The sequence below is a fragment of the Chrysochloris asiatica genome, unplaced genomic scaffold (genome assembly GCF_000296735.1).
Source record: "Chrysochloris asiatica unplaced genomic scaffold, ChrAsi1.0 scaffold00046, whole genome shotgun sequence".
Taxonomy (NCBI): Eukaryota; Metazoa; Chordata; class Mammalia; order Afrosoricida; family Chrysochloridae; genus Chrysochloris; species Chrysochloris asiatica.
In genome coordinates, this window is record NW_006408564.1 from 17,683,576 (window position 1) to 17,691,872 (window position 8,297).

The following is an 8,297-nucleotide window of genomic DNA, read 5'->3' on the forward strand; positions in this document are numbered from 1 at the left end:
CCAGCCGCTCCGCGGGAGAAAGATGAGGCTTTCTGCTCCCATAAAGATTTACAGCCTCGGAAACCCTGTACAGGGTCGCTATGGGTCGGAACCGATTCGACGGCACTTAACAACAACAACAGGAGTCGGAATAGACTCAGTGGTAGTACTTTATGGCAGAATCTTTATGGAAAGGAGCCCTGGTAATGCAGTAAGCTAACATTGGACTGCTAACTGCAAGGTGAGTGGTTCAAACCCACCAACTGTTCCACCGGAGTGAAATGTGGCTATCCGCTCCTGTAAAGAGTTAGAACCTTTACAGTTCTATTCTGCCCTATCGGGTCTTTATGAGTCGAAATCAACTCCAGAGCAGTGGGTTTTAACATTTCTGAAAGACCACTGCCACATCTTTCTCCGTGGAGCGACTGGTGGGTTTGAACAGCCAAACTTTTGGTTAGCATTATGTTGCCCCACCCAGGACGCCCAGCACAATCCCTATAATGGGATCAAGTTGAGGTTTGTGAATCCCTTCCTCCCTTGCTTTTAGCTATTTTATTTTTTTATTCCATTTCTTTTTTAAAGTAAAATAGCTAAAAGCTAGCCATGGCTAGAAGCTAACCCTCTTTTGAAATTAAAAAAGAATGTAATCATAATGATAACAATAAATACAACCACCTTGTCTGGACCAGTCCTTTATTTTTTCCCTGGCCCTTGATGCATCATGTGATCTCAATCCTCTTAATAGTATGAGGTCCATTCTAGTTAAGAACATTAAGGTACAAATAGGTTATGGAACACGGCCAATAGAGATCATATAACACCTATGCTCTTGTTTTTGTTGTTAGGTGCCATTGAGTTGGTTCCGACTCACAGTGACTCTATGCACAATAGAAAGAAACCCTGCCCTGTCCTGCATTACCCTCACAATTGTTACACTTGAGCGCATTCCTGTTGCCACTGTGCCAATCATCTTGTTGGCAGATCTTCCTCTTTTTCGCTGATCTTCCACTTTACCAATTATAAGTCCTTCTGCAGAGAATGATCCCTCCCGATAATATGTTCAAAGTGTGAGAGATGAAGTCTCACCATCCTGCCTTCCAAGGAGCACTCTGGCTCTACTTCTTCCAACGCATATTAATTTTTCCTCTGGCAGTCCAAAGTACTTTCTATATTCTTTTCCAACACCATAACTCAAATGCATCAGTTCTTCTATGGTGTTCCTTATTCGTTGTTCAATTTTCACATGCATATGAGGCAACTGAAAACATCATGGCTTCAGTAAGCCACACCTTAGGCCTCAAAGTGAGACTTTTGCTGTTGAACACTTTATAAACATCTTGTGAAGCAGATTTCCCTAACACAATGCATCAATTGATTTCTGGACTACTGCTTCCATGAGTGTTGTGGATCCAAGCAAAATGATCTGACAACTTCAATCTTTCCTCCAATCTTTTGTCATAATGCTATGCATTGGTCCAATTGTGAGGATTTTTGCTTTCTTTATGGTGCAATCCATACTAAAAGCTTTAGTCTTTAATCTTTATCAGTAAATATTGTGATAATCACTTCCAGTAAGCATGTCACAGGTCGTTGATGTGTTTTCTTCCAATCCTGATGCCACCCTCTCTTCATATAATCCAGCTTCTAGAATTATTTGCTCAGTATACAAATTACCTAAGTATGGTGAAAGACTATAACCTTGGAGTACACCCTTCCTGATTTTAAGCCATTCAGTATCCCCTTGTTCTGTCTGAATGACTGCCTCTTGTACATGTCCCTCATGAACACAATCAAGTGTTCTGGAATATCCAGTCTTTGTAATATCACATAACTTGCCATGATCCACACAGTCAAAAGCTTTGCATAGTCTGTTAAGCATGAGTAAACCTTGTCTTACATTCTCTGCTTTCAGCCAACATTCATCTGGCATCAACAGTGATAGCCCTAGTTTCATGTCCTCTTCTGAATCTGGTTTGAATTTCTGGCAGTTCCTAGTCAATGTACTGTTGCAGCAGTTTTAAAATGATCTTCAGCAAAATTTTACTTATATGTGATATTAATGATTTGCTATATGATTTCCTCATTTCATTTGCCTACTTCCCTTTGGAATAGGCACAAATATGAATCGCTTCAAGGTGGTTGGCCAGGTAGTTGGCTTCCAAACTTCCTGGCATAGATAAATGGAAGATCTGTTGGTTGAAAGTTTTTACTTTGTATTCCATCAATACCTGGAGCATTGGTTTTCACCAATAATTTGAGTGCACCTTGGACGTCTTCCTTCAGTACCATTGGCTCTTAGTCATACACTACCTCTTGAAATGCTTCAACATCAACCATTTCTTTTTGGTACAGTGATTCTGTGTATTACTTCACTCATCTTTTGATGCTTGCTGCATCATTCAATATTCTGCCCATGGAATCCTTCAATATTTCAAATTAAGGCTTGAATTTTTTCTTCAGTCCTTTCAGCTTGAGAAATGCTGAGTGTGTTCTTCCCTTTTGGGTTTCTAACTCTAGGTCTTTTGCACATTTCATTATAATACAATACTTGATTGTGTCTTCTCAAGCTTCCCTTTGAAATTTTCTGTTCAGTTCCTTTACTTATTTCTTCCATTTGCTTTAGCATCTCTACACTGGATAGGAAGTTTCAGAGTCTCTTCTGACATCCATTTAGGTATTTTTCTTCTTTCTTGTCTTTTTCATGGCATTTTACTTTCTTCTGTATGATGTTTTTGATGTCATCCCACAACTTTTCTGGTCTTTGGTTATTAGGGTCTAATCTGTTTCTCTAAACCTTAAGTTATTTTCCCTACTCCAAGAAGAAGAGGTTACCCAGAATTCTAAGGTCTTAAATACATACAGTAGCATCATAATTTTATTTATTGTACCTAATTAAATCCTTACATGTCTGCATTTTTAGACTTCTTTTATTCATGTTTACTACAGAGTCATCAGAATTAGTAATGGTTACATGACATTCTGTGTAATGGATTAACCATAAATTACATTTACTCTTCCCTTCATTAGAGAGAGGAGCCTTTGGGTTTCCCAAGGTTTTTTGCTTTCTTGATATAAAAATCAATGCCTTTAGATGCATAGATAAATTCATATTGACCTTACATAAATTCCCACACAGAAGAGAAAAGAAGTTCTAACAATTTTTGTTATTTAAAGGCAAGTGGTTTTCCAAAACAGTTGAACCAATTTACACATCCACTCAAATGCTTAGAATTGCCACATTCTCACCGCAGTTTTTACTATGTTGTTGTTGTTAAGTGCTATCGAGTCAGTTCTGATTCACTATATAGGATTTCTGAGGAGCAGCTGGTGCATTTGAATCACTGACCTTGTGGCTAGTAGTACAGTGCTTATCCTATAGCACCACCCCAGGATTTTTAAAAATAAAATAAGCATTTTGAATATAATTCAAAGGGTAGTAAAATATATACAGATCAAGGAGAAGTATAACTAGTACTTTACCCCAGTTAAACTTTTGATACTTTTTAAGCCCCTTTCGTTCATTTATTGAACAAAGCGTTACTGCCTGGTTAGGAAGTACCAGGTACAGTTCTAGGCACTCGGGACAAAGGAGCCAAGAAAACAGTCACGGGCTTTACATCAAATTTACATTCTAGAGATATACAGAGTTATTAAAATTCATACATATTAATAAGTTCATTTTATACTTGTACCTTGGAAATGGCTCTGTTTACCCCACCATGCATTATGGCTATCTTCCCATGCCAAAAAATACAGATTGTATGTTGTTGTTAAGTGCTGTTGAGTCGATTCCAACTCATAGCAACCCTGTATTTGTATTCCAAGGAGTGGCTGCTGGTGTGTTTGAACCCATGACCTTGTCATTCAACTTGACCTTTCAGTCTGGTGTTTATCCTTCAGTGCCACACCAGGACTCTAGCATTCCACTATATTTACATACCAAGTTTTTCTCTTAAAATCCTTATTCAACATGTATTTAGATCATTTTCTTTCTTTTTTATGCCTATAAATAATGTGCCATTGACAGTCTGCAGGAATATATATTTTCACACTTGTATACTCATCTCTTACACTAAAACTGTGATGGAGCAGTTACTGAATAAAAAGGTAAACTCATTTTATATTTTGATATAATAGGTAAAGATTATACAAATTGTTGTTCCATACATGATGTATTAATTCACATTCCCAAACTGGATAAATACTCTCTTACCAATCTTTAAAGTTTTTATTTAAAATATGGGCCAACAGAACTGAAATTCTATAACAAAACAGACCAAGTAGAAAATAAAGGACCCCCTAACACTACTGCCTAAAGGAGCTCTGGTAGCATAGTGGTTACGAATCAGGCTGCGAATCAGGTCAGCAGTTCGAAACTACCAGCCACTTCATGGGAGACAGATGAGGCTTTCTGCTCCTGTACAGATTTACAGCCTCGGAAACCCTGTACAGGGTCGCTATGAGTCAGAACAGACTCGACGGCACATGACAACAACACTACTGCCCTAAGACACTCTTGAAACCTAGAGCTGAGCCTGTCCCCTGAGACCAACTTCTAGCAAAGTAACCCGAGTGAAGCACAAAAATAAAGGATATTTATTACCTCTAAAATTAGCGTCCTACTTAAAAATCCTGTTTGAGACCTGGTTGTTCTTATGTGCCTTCAAGTCGCTGACATTGTGGTTCAAACTGACTTTTCAGTCAAGTACATTAACCTGCACCACCACACCAGAACTCCGTATATCCTGACTCTACGCACAACAAAAAACCACTGATTGGCCCTGTGGCATCCTCACAATCATTGCTATGTTTGAGCCCATTGTTGCTGCCACTGTATCAGTCTATGTCACTGAGGGTCATCCTCTGTCTGGCTAACCCTTTACTTGACCAAACATGATGTCCATCTCCAGGGACATCTCCTGAGAACATGTCCAAGTTGCTTGAGATGAAGTCTTGTCATCTTCACTTCTAAGGAATATTCTAGCTACATTTCTTCCAAGAGATATTTGTTCATTCTTCTAGCAACCCATAATATATTCAATATTCTTCACTAGCACCATAATCCAAAGGCACCAACTCTTCCTTGGGCTTCTTCATTCATTGGCCAGCTTTCACGTGCATATGACAGGCAAAAGGTCAATAATTTCTCAAAGGCAAAAATGAGACAAGGGAGTAGGGAAACTAGAGTACTGTAAAGGAAACCAAACAGAACATAATTAAAGAGAAGGATGACACATTGTGAGAAATGTAAAAAACAAAAAAACCTTCATAATTATGACCCATGTTAAAATTTACAAGAGTGCAAGGAAACATTATTTAACTTAAAAGAACACACCTAGAGTCTATAGGCATATATTCAATATCAAAGATGCTTCAGGTTCATGTTGTTGTTGTTGTTAGGTGCCATCGAGTCGGTACCGACTCATAGCGACTTTATGCACAGCAGAACAAAACACTGCCCAATCCTGGGCCAACCTCACTACTGTTGACGCTAGAGTCCATCAATGCTGCCACTTGGCCAATTCATCAGCAATGATATCCCTCGTTCCACGGCCTCTTCTGAATCCGGCTTGGACTTCTGGAAGTTCTCTGTTAATGTATGCTTTCAGCCATTTCTGTATTACCTTTAGTAAAACTTTACTCACATGGGATATCAAAGAGATTATTCGATGATTTCTGCATTCCGAATATGGATCTCTTCCAATCAGTAGGCCAGATAGTTGTCTTCCAAATTTCTTGGCAGAGATGAGTGAGTGCCTCCTGTGTCACCTCACTTTCTTGAAAGATTTCAATTTTTATTCCATCAGTTCCTGGTGCCTTGTTCTTTGCCAATTCCTTCAATGCACCTTGGACTTCCTCCTTCAGGTTCATAGGAATGACCAAATGACATCATAATGTGTATAAACATAAAGTGCATATAAAATGTGAAAAAATGTTTGCTAACATTGTTGCTTTCCATTTACATTACTGCCATTATTAGGGAGATTATATTTCTTGTCACACTTTTAAATTTTATTATCTCTTTTATGAGATACTCAGTTTGTCAATTTCTCTGTGATTTATAAGCACTTGTTGATTTATAAGCACTTCTCACATTTTTGGGGGGGTGTAGTAGTAAAGAATGAGGGTTAAGGTTGGGACAATAACTAGAGCTAGACTAGGTTTAGGACTTTCTTTAGTATTAGGGTTATGGTGAGGACCAGGGTTAGTGCTAAGAGTAGGGTTGCACTATTGTTAAGAGTAAGGTTTTGTCTAATTTTTAGCATTACAGTTAGATTTGTTTTTATTCACTTATTTTGTTATTTTTTTCTTGAAATCTATTTGATTTCCTCTTCATTTGGAAGTTTTGTAACTGCAGTACTCCCTCTTTTTTACTTTATCGTTTTGTTGTTGTTGTTGTTGCAACTGTCTCTCTGGTTCTCTGTTTTCAGTCTTAAAGGTCTGTTTTACTTTGCATACTTCTATATCTGGGATCAGTCTAGGTGAAATTGTCATGTATGTTAGTTTCAGGTTGTTGTCTGCTCATGTTTTCCTCTGCCCACAGAACCCTCACTAGTATTTTTTGTAAGACTGGTCTGGTTTTCAGAAATACTTTTAATTTTGTTTGTCTGAAAATGACTTAATTTTGCAGTCATATGTGATGGACAGTTTTACTGGGTATGTGATTCTTGGTTGGCTATTTGCTTCTTTCAGAGTTTTATATATGCCGTTCTGTTGTCTTTTTGCCTGCATGGTTTCTTTTGAGAAATAAGAGCTTAGTCTTATTAGTTTTCCTTTGTATATAACATTTTGTTTTTCCTGAGCTGCTCTAAGAATTCTTTCCTTGTCTTTGGTTTTGAAACATTTGGTTATAGTATGTCTTGGTATTTTTCTTTTGGGGTCTATCATCTTTGGAGTTCATTTAACATCTTGAATGACTATCTTCTCATAAGGGTGTAGGAAGGTTCATCTTCTCATTTTTCATGATGTTAGGAAAGTTTTCTTACAACAACTCTTGGACAATATTCTCTATGGGTTTTTTGTCTCTTCCTATCCTGAAATTCCTAGCATACATAAGTTATTCCTCTTGATACTCTTGATAAATTTTAAGCTCTTGTCATGTTTTTTGTTTAGTTGTTGCTCTTTTTTCTCATTGTTTCTCCAGCAGTCACAATATTGAGAGATTTTTCTTCAAACTCATTAACTCAGCTTTCCATTGATTCAGTTCTATTTCTTTGCCCTGTCAGCATATTATCTATTTCTGAAGTCTTAGTGTAACTCTTTCTAGCTTCCTCAATACTGATTTTGGATGGTTCCCATTTTTTCTATGATTTTGTCCTTTGTTTCCTGAGTTTTTCCATAGCGTTGTCTGTATTTTTCTTGATGTAATCTGTACTTTTCTCGACCTTTCTCACAATCTGTTGAAAATGCCTAATTAGCAGTCTTTAAAATTCCTTATCAGGTAGTTCCAATAAAATTTCTGGTGTTAAATATTCTAACTTTATATTTTGGTTACTTGTTTGAGGCATTCTTGTTTCTTTGTGTAAGCTGAAATTGCTTTTTACCAGACATTGCTGTGTCATATTGATATTTAATTGATGACTGTATATTGGTATATTCTCACTACCTGTCTCCTAGTGGGTGTAGTAGAGACTAGAAGCATGAATGCAATTAGTTCTCTGTTCACTGTGTGTACCTACCATAGCTTAGAGTGGTTTCACATGCCTCCAGAAACAGGTGCACTATGCCAGGCACCTGACCCTAGACATAACAGACTTCTTGTTGTCAAGTGTAGTCGTGTCAGTGCCAACTCATAGCAACCCTGTGTAGTGTTTCCAAGGAGTGGCTGGTAGGTTTGAACTGTTGACCTTGCAGTCAGCAATTCACTTCTTATCCTATAGTACCACACCAGAACTCTACATTAATTAAGTAAACCTGTTCCAAAATATCTACTTGCCTGCTAATGGGAGTCTCAGAGTGACAGCTCTCTATCACTAAAGCTGCTTGGACTAAGAGAAGCCAAGGGAAACTGATGCATTCAGTACTGGGTCTGCAGTTCATGACTAAAATGTCTTAACCAGATGAACTGGTTGGGCAAATTATATTTTCCGTCTGGAGAATTTGAACCAGGAAACATTAGGCTATAATTCAGACAGGCTTAGTCCAGGAAAACCCATATCTGAATAAGAGTTCTAAAAAAGAGAGAAATAGAGAAAACAGGAAAGCAATATTCCAGAACTAGACATCATATTTCAGTTTGAAGGAAACAACAGGATATTCAGCAATATGGATTTTAAAGAAATAAAATAAAACAACAACAGAAAATCACTACTATGAAA